Raw genomic sequence first — 14,057 nt, forward strand, 5'->3', positions numbered from 1 at the left:
CTTAGTTTTTTGTACGGTATTGACAAAATCCTATGCATTTGCATAAGATTTATTTTGCCACAATTTATAGTACTAGTGCCGCCCTCACTAGGTATAAATATCTCATTTCGCTAGTAGTGTATGGGCAAATTCTACTAGCTATTCTCATAAATATGTCACTTATATGCCATATCTATACAATTCATGCACTTTTATATGTATATTTGCTATATTATACATTATTATGCCTTATAGGTATTATACCTATAAGCCACATCCATACGATTGCTTAATATAAATATATGTATAATTTTTTATACATATTTTTTTTTATTTATGTATGGTTTTTTATTCATATCCATATACTGTATTCACTTTTATATGGATATGATTGGCGTTTTATATAGTATTGACAAAATCATAAGTTTGACCAATACGAGGAGAGGTCCGCCAACGACCACCTCCCTATAGGTGTTTTTGGACACGCTGTCTCCCATTCGACTGCTTACTATACTAGGGGCTGCCCGCTCCGTATGATATTCTCTCGTATAACAAGAGAATGCAAGAAATATTCGTATTTTATGAATATAATCCATTTATTTTTCAATATCCATACGTTTTACTTAGTTTTTTGTACGGTATTGACAAAATCCTATGCATTTGCATAAGATTTATTTTGCCACAATTTATAGTACTAGTGCCGCCCTCACTAGGTATAAATATCTCATTTCGCTAGTAGTGTATGGGCAAATTCTACTAGCTATTCTCATAAATGCCTTCTTTATGCCATATCTATACAATTTATGCACTTTTATATGTATATTTGCTAATATTATACATTATTATGCCTTATAGGTATTATACCTATAAGCCATATACATACGATTTCATTTTTTTATTTATATATGGTTTTGTATTTATAACCATATACCGTATTTACTTTTATAAGGATATGATTGGCGTTTTATATAGTATTGACAAAATTATAAGTTTGACAAACACTTTTTTAAGTCTTTTAGTTAAAATTGTCATTTTTAATTGACTATCTAAACACTAGATATATTTGCACATGGAGCAAAGAGTATAAAAATTGGTCGCGTCACTAATAATATCGCGATACATTTTTACTACCATCAAAATACCACATACGTTTATATGTCCTCTTTATTTAATTTGGTTTCTAAACCTCAGGAATAGTTTTAATTATATGTGCGCTCTAAGTTGAATGAATTTCTTGAATCTCTTTACTTGAATTTCTAAGACTTAAAAATATTTATAAATAGATGTCCTATTGCATAATATTTTTTTATCGCTTCACTTATAAAATAACGATCCTGCCTTTCTACCTTTGAATAAACATTCATATAAACATGGAGAAAAAAACGTTCGCGTCACTAACAGTATGTGACGATAAAATTTTGCTAACATTAAAAGGAACATATTTTTATATGTCAACTCTTAGTTGAATTGGTCTATTGCTTAAGATTCTAGACCTTAGGAATATTTTTATATTATATGTTTGCCAATCTTCGCGTCACTAAAAAGATGACGATTCATATTGTTATTATTAGATGGTCGAGTTGTACTTATATTGATATGTTAATCAAATTGGTCTCTTACTTGAAAATCTAGACCTTAGGAATATTTTTATATTATATGTTTGCCAATCTTCGCGTCACTAATAAGATGACGATTCATATTGTTATTATTAGATGGTCGAGTTGTACTTATATTGATATGTTAATCAAATTGGTCTCTTACTTGAAAATCTAGACCTTAGGAATATTTGTATATTATATGTTTGCCAATCTTCGCGTCAGTAATAAGATGACGATTCATATTGTTATTATTAGATGGTCGAGTTGTACTTATATTGATATGTTAATCAAATTGGTCTCTTACTTGAAAATCTAGACCTTAGGAATATTTTTATATTATATGTTTGCCAATCTTCGCGTCACTAATAAGATGACGATTCATATTGTTATTATTAGATGGTCGAGTTGTACTTATATTGATATGTTAATCAAATTGGTCTCTTACTTGAAAATCTAGACCTTAGGAATATTTTTATATTATATGTTTGCCAATCTTCGCGTCACTAATAAGATGACGATTCATATTGTTATTATTAGATGGTCGAGTTGTACTTATATTGATATGTTAATCAAATTGGTCTCTTACTTGAAAATCTAGACCTTAGGAATATTTTTATATTATATGTTTGCCAATCTTCGCGTCACTAATAAGATGACGATTCATATTGTTATTATTAGATGGTCGAGTTGTACTTATATTGATATGTTAATCAAATTGGTCTCTTACTTGAAAATCTAGACCTTAGGAATATTTGTATATTATATGTTTGCCAATCTTCGCGTCACTAATAAGATGACGATTCATATTGTTATTATTAGATGGTCGAGTTGTACTTATATTGATATGTTAATCAAATTGGTCTCTTACTTGAAAATCTAGACCTTAGGAATATTTTTATATTATATGTTTGCCAATCTTCGCGTCACTAATAAGATGACGATTCATATTATTATTAGATGGTCGAGTTGTACTTATATTGATATGTTAATCAAATTGGTCTCTTACTTGAAAATCTAGACCTTAGGAATATTTTTATATTATATGTTTGCCAATCTTCGCGTCACTAATAAGATGACGATTCATATTGTTATTATTAGATGGTCGAGTTGTACTTATATTGATATGTTAATCAAATTGGTCTCTTACTTGAAAATCTAGACCTTAGGAATATTTTTATATTATATGTTTGCCAATCTTCGCGTCACTAATAAGATGACGATTCATATTGTTATTATTAGATGGTCGAGTTGTACTTATATTGATATGTTAATCAAATTGGTCTCTTACTTGAAAATCTAGACCTTAGGAATGTAATATATAAAGGATTAAAAATTCGCCACAAAGCCAAGCAAACAATCAATGCATACAAATAGATTGTTGGTTGAACTTTATATAAGAAGTTCAACACAACAAATAAATTATGCAATTTTATTATCGAATCATCAAGCAAAGGATAAGCTTCAGTGGATCGCAGTATGGCAGCTGCTCAACCACTTACAACACCTTGCCTGTTACAAAAGTCGTTTACAATTGATTCTAGGCTTTGTCATTGTATTAAATAATGCTTTTATATGTAACTAGCGCGGCATCAGGTGATCAAAGATCCTCCCAATTTACTATGTTACAAATTACATTGGCATCACATCCATTGTCGTTTAAAAAGTAAATTATAAACTTTAAATGGTTTAGAAGCCATACAATGCAAATTGCCCCTTATTTATCATTGCAGTCCAGCACGGATACGACCTTAGAGGCGTTCAGGCATAATCCAACGGACGTAGCGTCATACCACTGTTCGCTCGAACAAGTATTGTGCCATTGGTCCGTACCTGCGGTTCCTCTCGTACTACGCAGGAATGCTGTCGCAACAACGTTTTGTCATTAGTAGGGTAAAACTAACCTGTCTCACGACGGTCTAAACCCAGCTCACGTTCCCTTGCATGGGTGAACAATCCAACGCTTGGTGAATTTTGCTTCACAATGATAGGAAGAGCCGACATCGAAGGATCAAAAAGCGACGTCGCTATGAACGCTTGGCCGCCACAAGCCAGTTATCCCTATGGTAACTTTTCTGACACCTCTTGTTAAAAACTCTTTAAACCAAAAGGATCGATAGGCCGAGCTTTTGCTGTCCCTGTGTGTACTGAACACCGAGATCAAGTCAGCATTTGCCCTTTTGCTCTATGTGTGGTTTCTGTCCGCACTGAGCTGGCCTTGGGACACCTCCGTTATTATTTGAGAGATGTACCGCCCCAGTCAAACTCCCTACCTGGCAATGTCCTTGAATTGGATCATACCTGAGTAATTGGAGTTATACCAAATTTTCAAATCAAAAATACATAAATGCACCGTTTTATTAAAGAATTTGTTTGCGATTATATAACAAACTCGTGATACTTTGATCAAGAAGCTTGCATCAAAACCCAATACCATAAGATATAATAAATATATCCGTATAATGGCTAGGAAATGATACACGTTCCATTTAATCAAGTAAGTAAGGAAACAATAAGAGTAGTGGTATTTCATTGGCGATACCAAACCGAGGTCTAATATCTCCCACTTATTCTACACCTCTTATGTCTCCTTACACTGCCAGATTAGAGTCAAGCTCAAAAGGGTCTTCTTTCCCCGCTAATTATTCCAAGCCCGTTCCCTTGGCTGTGGTTTCGCTAGATAGTAGATAGGGACAGGTGTGTCTCGGATCCCTCCGAACTTATTTAACGTGACGTGTTCCGCACTGAAGGGATTACAGCCACGGCATTCTAATATACCCACAAGGGAGTATATAATGCAAGGGTCTGGGTTAAGCGCCAAACCAACGCCCTGGACTAGAAGCTATAGCTATGTACATAGCAACCACCCCAGTAGCAATTTAAGTACTTGCTTGTCGGGCAAGCACTCCCCCTTGCATAGGGGCGAGATCTATCTAAAATCTCTACTGTTCTTTGGGTCGCAGCACCCGAGTTGTATTAACGCAACATCCACGTCGAGCCCGGGGACTCTACCCGCGATATAGGTGTCAACCACAGCCACCACGAAACTCCCACTAGGGGGCCGACCTCAATGAGTAGCCTTGGAGAACCACTCAACCCGTGGCACCGAAATTTCAGGCTCGGTGGGCCTCACCCCTTCAGCTCCGACAAGCTCGGATGGGGCAACCATGTCATATTAGTCGCCTCCTACGACAAGCAATGACAAGCTGTGGCAGTATTCTTCGCCGTTGCCACACGGCAAGGGGGTTTTGGGACTATTGTCCCGGCGCCTGCGGTTCATCCCTCGTCGCTTCCATCCTACGCCTCGAGAAGGCAGCATCAGCAAAAGCTCCTAGGAGACGCATCCGTTCTGGGGTCTCGACTACTCCTGCGACGTTCCATCGTTCTTGGACTCGAACAATGCCAAGGGCATCCAAGTCACGCAAATCGCTATAGAGGCGGCACTCACATAGTACGTGAAGCCAGTCCTCACTCTCCTCTCCACATGAGCATGCGGTTGTGGTGCTGAGGGTTCTACCATGGAGGAAAGCGTTGAACGACCCGTGTCCTGTCAGCAAGAATCCGGCTCTTAAGGTGAAGACAAAGTCCTTCCTCTTGTAGACGAACGCTGCCTCTGGGAAAAACTGGCGAGTCACAAAACCGTGAGCCGCTTGGTCCCATCTGAGTTGCCACTCATTTAGCAGACATTCGTCTAGCAGAGCCATCTTGGATTTCCAGTCCAACACAGACAAGTCCTGTCCATAGAGCCAGTCGCTCTCGTCCAGGGGAACGTGCTTTCTGAGCTTAAACTTCACTGCCATCCTGTGAGCATCTAAATCCATTGGAGGAGCACCAGCAAGCACCTGCAGTGCCACCGTGGACACTGTGCGGCATACCGGTAGGCATCCTAATAGGATGGTCCTCTGGCACGAGGTGAGGAGTCTTAAGGACTTGCCCTTGCTCGCCGCCTTGTACCAGACCGAGGCACCGAAGAGTGCACAGGGGACCATGAGTCCGCTGTATATCGTCCTCTTAGCACGGGAGCTGAGCCCCCAATCGACTCGGAGCACCCGTGCTAGCCCTCCGGCAACTCCAGCCAGCCGATCTCTGAGAGCAGAGATATGCGGGAGAAAGCTCATCCGCTCGCCGACTAAGATGCCAAGGTACCGGCATTTGGTGACGTATGGCAGGCTTGCTCCAGCAAACCGTACGGTCGGTCTCCTAGTGTCTGAAAGATTCCCTTTCAGCAACATGATTGCCGTCTTGCTGGTTGACACACTCACTCCAACCTCAGCTCCCCAGGCTCCCACGATGTCCATCAACTGCTCGCCCTTTCGCTCCAGATCGGCACGGGAATTCCCATCGACGAAAAGTAGCAAGTCATCTGCAAACGCGCTCAGAGCACAATGTGGCTCCAGGCGCTGAAGCAGCACATCCATCAGTAGGTTCCAAATAAATGGACCACTGACGGACCCTTGCGGGCAGCCCCGTGTAACCGACACTGTGGCCGCTTCGTAACTGCTGATGATACTGGCACTTCGACCGGAGAAATAACTTTTCCACAAGTCTATCTCTCGACAGCCGACGTCGATAAGCCGATCCAGCACCGCGTTCCACTCAACATTGTCGAAGGCACCCTTGAAATCAACAAAGATTCCCAGTACCCTCCTCTCGCGGCTGGTGGAAACGGTGTTTTTAGCGTGCATCCACGCATCCTCAACGCAGCGTCCAGGCCGAAATCCAAATTGCCATCTGCAGCCATCCGGTAGCACATCCTTTAGTCGATTCACCATGATCCCTTCCAGCACCTTTCCGAACACTGGCAAAAGGCATATGCCACGATAAGAGGCAGGATCGCTCCTGTCCTTATCTGGCCCCTTTACCAGCGGTATCACTCTCGGGTGTTTCCACTCGGCAGGAAAATATCCTTCCGAGAGGCATCGAGAGTACAACTTCGTCAGGTGCTGAGGGATAGCACGCCATACCTCCTTGACGATCCCACCCGTGATGCCGTCCATTCCCGGCGATCGCCGGCTTCTCAGCTTCGCGACGCTGGTTGCCACCTCGAAGGCTTCGAGGGTCGGTGGAGCAGCAGGAGTTATACCCTCACGCACTGTGGATTCCGCAACAGGGAAGAAGTTGCGGAGGAGTATATCTGCGCAGTCGTGCCATGTCGTAAGTAGCGCGCCGTTCGACCTAAGACATCCAAGATCGGTTGTCTTTTTCCGGCCTCGGCATATTCGGTAGGCGTGCCCCCATGGATCATCCTTGTGCCGTCCCACGAAGTCCCGCCAGTTTTGTTCCTTTGTCATCAGGATAAGCTTCTTATACTGGCCTGAGGCAAGCCTTAATCCAGCGGCAAGTCGCTCAACATCGCCGGTGCCACTCCGACGAGCTGCCTGCAGCCTGCGCCTCAGTCTCCTGACCTCTTGGCGCTTGGTACTCAGTTCAGGATTCCACCATATTACGTTGACCCTTGCTGCAGGTATCCTGCGCCCTATTACCCTGTCGCACACTTCGTGTACGATGGAGCGAAGGGCTGACACATGATCATCCAACGGCGATTCCTCCAGTTCCTCGAGACATTCAGCTACATCCCTTAGTTCTACTCTGAATCTTCGCCAACTTGCATTGGAGAGCCTCCATTGCGGTACCGGAGCTAGGCTCTCAACGGTACTGCTTGGATCTGGAGTAACCTCAACAGTGATGATGTTGTGGTCACTCAGCTCCCAGAAGTCAACTCTCCATTAGGAGACAGTAGGAATCTCGTTAATCCATTCATGCGCGTCACTAATTAGATGACGAGGCATTTGGCTACCTTAAGAGAGTCATAGTTACTCCCGCCGTTGACCCGCGCTTACTTGAATTTCTTCACTTTGACATTCAGAGCACTGGGCAGAAATCACATTGTGTCAACACCCGCTAGGGCCATCACAATGCTTTGTTTTAATTAGACAGTCGGATTCCCCAAGTCCGTGCCAGTTCTGAATTGATTGTTAATTGATAATCGTTATAATTAATAAGAACTAATTGGTTTAACCCAATTAGTATTCTTAAAAATTTTAGCAAGAAAGTTCCACAATTGGCTACGTAACTAAACTATCCGGGGAACAAGTAACTAACATAAATGCTAGAAACTCTATTTACCCAGAACGAGCACATAAACCATGTTATTGTTTCCCAATCAAGCCCGACTATCTCAATCTTCAGAGCCAATCCTTATCCCGAAGTTACGGATCTAATTTGCCGACTTCCCTTACCTACATTATTCTATCGACTAGAGACTCTTCACCTTGGAGACCAGCTGCGGATATTGGTACGGCCTGTTGAGAAGTTTGCGTGTCCCCACCATAAATTTTCAAGGTCCGAGGAGAAAATATCGACACAACAGTATATGTCATGCTCTTCTAGCCCATCTACCATATCTCTCTGCGAAAGACTTCCATGGTAGTACGGCTATAAAACAGAAAAGAAAACTCTTCCGATATCTCTCGACGGCTTCTTTATGGTCGTTCCTGTTGCCAGGATGAGCACGAGGCCCATATTTAATAACAAACGGATACTCAACAGGTTACGGAATTGGAACCGTATTCCCTTTCGTTCAAAATTATTCAAGTATATTAATTTAGCTAGATTTTATATAATATATATATTTGTTTGGCATTTGTATTTTACTTGAAAATTTTCGGCTTTCGCCTTGAACTTAGGACCGACTAACTCGTGATCAACCACTGTTCACACGAAACCCTTCTCCACTTCAGTCCTCCAAGGTCTCATTCGATTATTTGCTACTACCACCAAGATCTGTACCAATGGCAGCTCCATGCAGGCTTACGCCAAACACTTCTACGCATACCATTGTACCTTCCTACTCACTAAAGTTTCAAAATTTATATTACAAGTAATATAAATCATCTACTTTAGCGGTAATGTATAGGTATACAACTTAAGCGCCATCCATTTTAAGGGCTAGTTGCTTCGGCAGGTGAGTTGTTACACACTCCTTAGCGGATTTCGATTTCCATGATCACCGTCCTGCTGTTTTAAGCAACCAACGCCTTTCATGGTATCTGCATGAGTTGTTAATTTGGGCACCGTAACATTACGTTTGGTTCATCCCACAGCGCCAGTTCTGCTTACCAAAAGTGGCCCACTGGGCACATTATATCATAACCTTGAACTTCATATCAAGAAAGTTAAGGTTCTTACCCATTTAAAGTTTGAGAATAGGTTAAGATCGTTTCGACCCTAAGGCCTCTAATCATTCGCTTTACCAGATAAGATTATTTTATATAATATTAAAATGCACCAGCTATCCTGAGGGAAACTTCGGAAGGAACCAGCTACTAGATGGTTCGATTGGTCTTTCGCCCCTATACTCAATTCTGACAATCGATTTGCACGTCAGAACTGTTTCGGTCTTCCATCAGGGTTTCCCCTGACTTCAACCTGATCAAGTATAGTTCACCATCTTTCGGGTCACAGCATATATGCTCAAGGTACGTTCCAGTTAGAGGCATAAATAATATAAATATCATTATACATAACTATATAGAACGCCCCGGGATTGTGTTAATTAGCTATAAATAGTTAAAAAACTAATCCCATTATTAGTCAAGTTAATTACGCTATTAGGTTTATATCCCAATAACTTGCACATATGTTAGACTCCTTGGTCCGTGTTTCAAGACGGGTCCCGAAGGTATCCTGAATCTTTCGCATTGTTAATCCTACAAGTGCATATAATAAACACAAAAATCAATGATAATTATGCCATTATATAATTCCGAAAAATTAACGCACTGTATTCATATAAATCTATCAGCACTTTATCAAATTAATAACATTTATTCTGTGTTAAAATGCAAGCAAATTAATTTGAATAAACTATAAGTTATATTTTATGATAAATTTGGTATGCTAATAGATTACAATGTCCTTATATGGAAAAAATGCACACTATTATCATAATATTGTTTAAATATTACAATTCTAATGATGAATTTTCCATAACGGATATTCAGGTTCATCGGGCTTAACCTCTAAGCAGTTTCACGTACTGTTTAACTCTCTATTCAGAGTTCTTTTCAACTTTCCCTCACGGTACTTGTTTACTATCGGTCTCATGGTTATATTTAGTTTTAGATGGAGTTTACCACCCACTTAGTGCTGCACTATCAAGCAACACGACTCTTTGGAAACATCATCTAGTAATCATTAACGTTATACGGGCCTGGCACCCTCTATGGGTAAATGGCCTCATTTAAGAAGGACTTAAATCGTTAATTTCTCATACTAGAATATTGACGCTCCATACACTGCATCTCACATTTGCCATATAGACAAAGTGACTTAGTGCTGAACTGATTTCTTTTCGCTCGCCGCTACTAAGAAAATCCTTGTTAGTTTCTTTTCCTCCCCTAATTAATATGCTTAAATTCAGCGGGTAGTCCCATATGAGTTGAGGTTGTGTATAACTTTTATATGCAATTAATTCTTTATATATAATGATAAAACATTTTATTAAATTCGTTATATTAATAATATCTGTATATAAATGGCATTTGTTTGATTTAACGAATCAACGAAGAACAATAATATTGTCAACGGTTTTCTATTTTCTAATCATTAATAAGAGACAATTCTAGATAAATTTTTATGCTAGACATTTCTCAGTATCATTTGATTGAAAAAGAAAATATTTCTCTTCGTTTTTCACATTCAAATTATTTACTAATGTGAGATAATGTTTTTCATATATTTTTTAATATTATGAATAAAATAATTAAATTATTATTATCCAATAATATACCATATGCTTATAAAATTTCATTATAAAATTTGTATAAGCAACTTAATTAGCATAGTCTTACAACCCTCAACCATATGTAGTCCAAGCAGCACTATAAAATTAATTAAAGTACATAACAGCATGGACTGCGATATGCGTTCAAAATGTCGATGTTCATGTGTCCTGCAGTTCACACGATGACGCACAGTTTGCTGCGTTCTTCATCGACCCATGAGCCGAGTGATCCACCGCTTAGAGTTTTATAAATTGGTTTCTTAATTTTGTCAAATATGTTTTTATTGAAAGAAATTAAAAATACACCATTTTACTGGCATATATCAATTCCTTCAATAAATTTATTTTTATACCTAAAACGAATGCTGCGAAATGTCTTAGTTTTATATAACCAATATATATCAAAGTATTTCTTTTTAAATTGCATTTATTGTAAATAAATATATATATATATATATTAATACTTTTTTAGCGATATAAATTGAAATTTATATAAAACATTAACCTGTATAAAACCAGGTACAACATTGTACATTTTAGGTTGTTGCATTATCCAATGTATGCGCATAACTGAGATGAACAATACATATCGCAACGCGTGTATATTATGGTCCATATACACACAGTATTTTAATTGTGTTTATATACAATAATAATTTAATATTATTATTTTAATAATTCGATTTGCTTGTTCGAATTTTTATTTGTTTGTTTTGGCTGCTTATTATTTCTCTCATATGTATTAAATACAATATATAATTTTAATATTTGCATTATTTCGATTTGCTTGTTCGAAATTTCATTTGATCTATATTAGATCATATACATTTTGGCAATTCATATTTTATTTGTATTACTATAATGTATTTATTATAATATAAACAAATATTTTATTAACGGTAAGGATATACAATAATAATTTAATATTATTATTTTAATAATTCGATTTGCTTGTTCGAATTTTTATTTGTTTGCTTTGGCTGCTTATTATTTCTCTCATATGTATTAAATACAATATATAATTTTAATATTTGCATTATTTCGATTTGCTTGTTCGAAATTTTATTTGATCTATATTAGATCTCATATACATTTTGGCAATTCATATTTTATTTGTATTATTATAATGTATTTATTATAATATAAACAAATATTTTATTAACGGTAAGGATATACAATAATAATTTAATATTATTATTTTAATAATTCGATTTGCTTGTTCGAATTTTTATTTGTTTGCTTTGGCTGCTTATTAATTTCTCTCATATGTATTAAATACAATATATAATTTTAATATTTGCATTATTTCGATTTGCTTGTTCGAAATTTAATTTGATCTATAATAGATCTCATATACATTTTGGCAATTCATATTTTATTTGTAATACTATAATGTATTTATTATAATATAAACAAATATTTTATTAACGGTAAGGATATTAAAACATTAATGATCCTTCCGCAGGTTCACCTACGGAAACCTTGTTACGACTTTTACTTCCTCTAAATAATCAAGTTCGGTCAACTTTTGCGAAACAACCGTAACACGCAAGGCGTCACAGTGATCACGTCCGGAGACCTCACTAAATAATTCAATCGGTAGTAGCGACGGGCGGTGTGTACAAAGGGCAGGGACGTAATCAATGCGAGTTAATGACTCACACTTACTGGGAATTCCAAGTTCATGTGAACAGTTTCAGTTCACAATCCCAAGCATGAAAGTGGTTCAGCGGTTTACCCGGACCTCTCGGTCTAGGAAATACACGTTGATACTTTCATTGTAGCGCGCGTGCAGCCCAGGACATCTAAGGGCATCACAGACCTGTTATTGCTCAATCTCATTATTGCTAGACGCAATTTGTCCATTTAAGAAGCTAGTGTCCTTATAATGGGACAAACCAACAGGTACGGCTCCACTTATATAAACACATTCAAACACAATAAACATTTTACTGCCACCATGAATGAAGGCTATATAAGCTTCAACACCATAATCCTGAAGATATCTATTTAATATATTTGAGTCTCGTTCGTTATCGGAATTAACCAGACAAATCACTCCACGAACTAAGAACGGCCATGCACCACCACCCATAGATTCGAGAAAGAGCTATCAATCTGTCTTACACACTTATGTTCGGACCTGGTAAGTTTTCCCGTGTTGAGTCAAATTAAGCCGCAGGCTCCACTCCTGGTGGTGCCCTTCCGTCAATTCCTTTAAGTTTCAGCTTTGCAACCATACTTCCCCCGGAGCCCAAAAGCTTTGGTTTCCCGGGAAGCGACTGAGAGAGCCATAAAAGTAGCTACACCCAATTGCTAGCTGGCATCGTTTATGGTTAGAACTAGGGCGGTATCTGATCGCCTTCGAACCTCTAACTTTCGTTCTTGATTAATGAAAACATCTTTGGCAAATGCTTTCGCTTAAGTTAGTCTTACGACGGTCCAAGAATTTCACCTCTCGCGTCGTAATACTAATGCCCCCAAACTGCTTCTATTAATCATTACCTCTTGATCTGAAAACCAATGAAAGCAGAACAGAGGTCTTATTTCATTATCCCATGCACAGAATATTCAGGCATTTGAAGCCTGCTTTAAGCACTCTAATTTGTTCAAAGTAATTGTACCGGCCCACAATAACACTCGTTTAAGAGCACTAATGCAGGTTTTTAAATAGGAGGAACATATGAAAAAATACAAGTATCTAAGCACATGTAAGAACTCCACCGGTAATACGCTTACATACATAAAGGTATAGTACTAACCACAATTGTAAGTTGTACTACCCGTATGAAGCACAAGTTCAACTACGAACGTTTTAACCGCAACAACTTTAATATACGCTATTGGAGCTGGAATTACCGCGGCTGCTGGCACCAGACTTGCCCTCCAATTGGTCCTTGTTAAAGGATTTAAAGTGTACTCATTCCAATTACAGGGCCTCGGATATGAGTCCTGTATTGTTATTTTTCGTCACTACCTCCCCGAGCTGGGAGTGGGTAATTTACGCGCCTGCTGCCTTCCTTAGATGTGGTAGCCGTTTCTCAGGCTCCCTCTCCGGAATCGAACCCTGATTCCCCGTTACCCGTTGCAACCATGGTAGTCCTAGATACTACCATCAAAAGTTGATAGGGCAGACATTTGAAAGATCTGTCGTCGGTACAAGACCATACGATCTGCATGTTATCTAGAGTTCAACCAATATAACGATCTTGCGATCGCTTGGTTTTAGCCTAATAAAAGCACATGTTCCATAAGGTTCATGTTTTAATTGCATGTATTAGCTCTAGAATTACCACAGTTATCCAAGTAACTGTTAACGATCTAAGGAACCATAACTGATATAATGAGCCTTTTGCGGTTTCACTTTTAATTCGTGTGTACTTAGACATGCATGGCTTAATCTTTGAGACAAGCATATAACTACTGGCAGGATCAACCAGAATAATGTTTTTATTCATATTTCATTCATATTTTTTGAATAGAAATTAGCAATATATATGTTGTTATAGATTTTATTTCTATCGAATACGGCCATTTTTATATAGCATTCGTATACGTTTGTTTTCCAATTTATACTTGTTTCGCCACTAATAATAACAAGTTTTTATTGATGTCAAAAAGAATCATATTCTTTATAAACACAATATTTATTTTTCATATATTTTCTTTATATATGCACATTTCATTCTAAAATATCA

The 14,057-nt window shown here is 38.3% G+C and overlaps 2 non-coding genes and 1 pseudogene across 2 annotated transcripts; all 3 read right to left on the reverse strand.

The window, feature by feature from the left end:
* Positions 1-3,012: 3,012 nt before the first annotated feature.
* Positions 3,013-10,023, reverse strand: LOC127012255 (large subunit ribosomal RNA; annotated as a pseudogene).
* A 402-nt stretch (positions 10,024-10,425) lies between these two features.
* Positions 10,426-10,604, reverse strand: LOC122817932 (5.8S ribosomal RNA). The gene has a single exon (XR_006367473.1). It is a non-coding gene; the product is annotated as a 5.8S ribosomal RNA (ribosomal RNA).
* Positions 10,605-11,807: 1,203 nt separating this feature from the next.
* LOC127012243 (small subunit ribosomal RNA) lies at positions 11,808-13,802 on the reverse strand. Its single transcript, XR_007765756.1, has one exon. It is a non-coding gene; the product is annotated as a small subunit ribosomal RNA (ribosomal RNA).
* Between the last annotated feature and the right edge of the window lie 255 nt (positions 13,803-14,057).

The sequence above is a fragment of the Drosophila biarmipes genome, unplaced genomic scaffold, assembly GCF_025231255.1.
Source record: "Drosophila biarmipes strain raj3 unplaced genomic scaffold, RU_DBia_V1.1 ptg000036l, whole genome shotgun sequence".
Classification (NCBI taxonomy): domain Eukaryota; kingdom Metazoa; phylum Arthropoda; class Insecta; order Diptera; family Drosophilidae; genus Drosophila; species Drosophila biarmipes.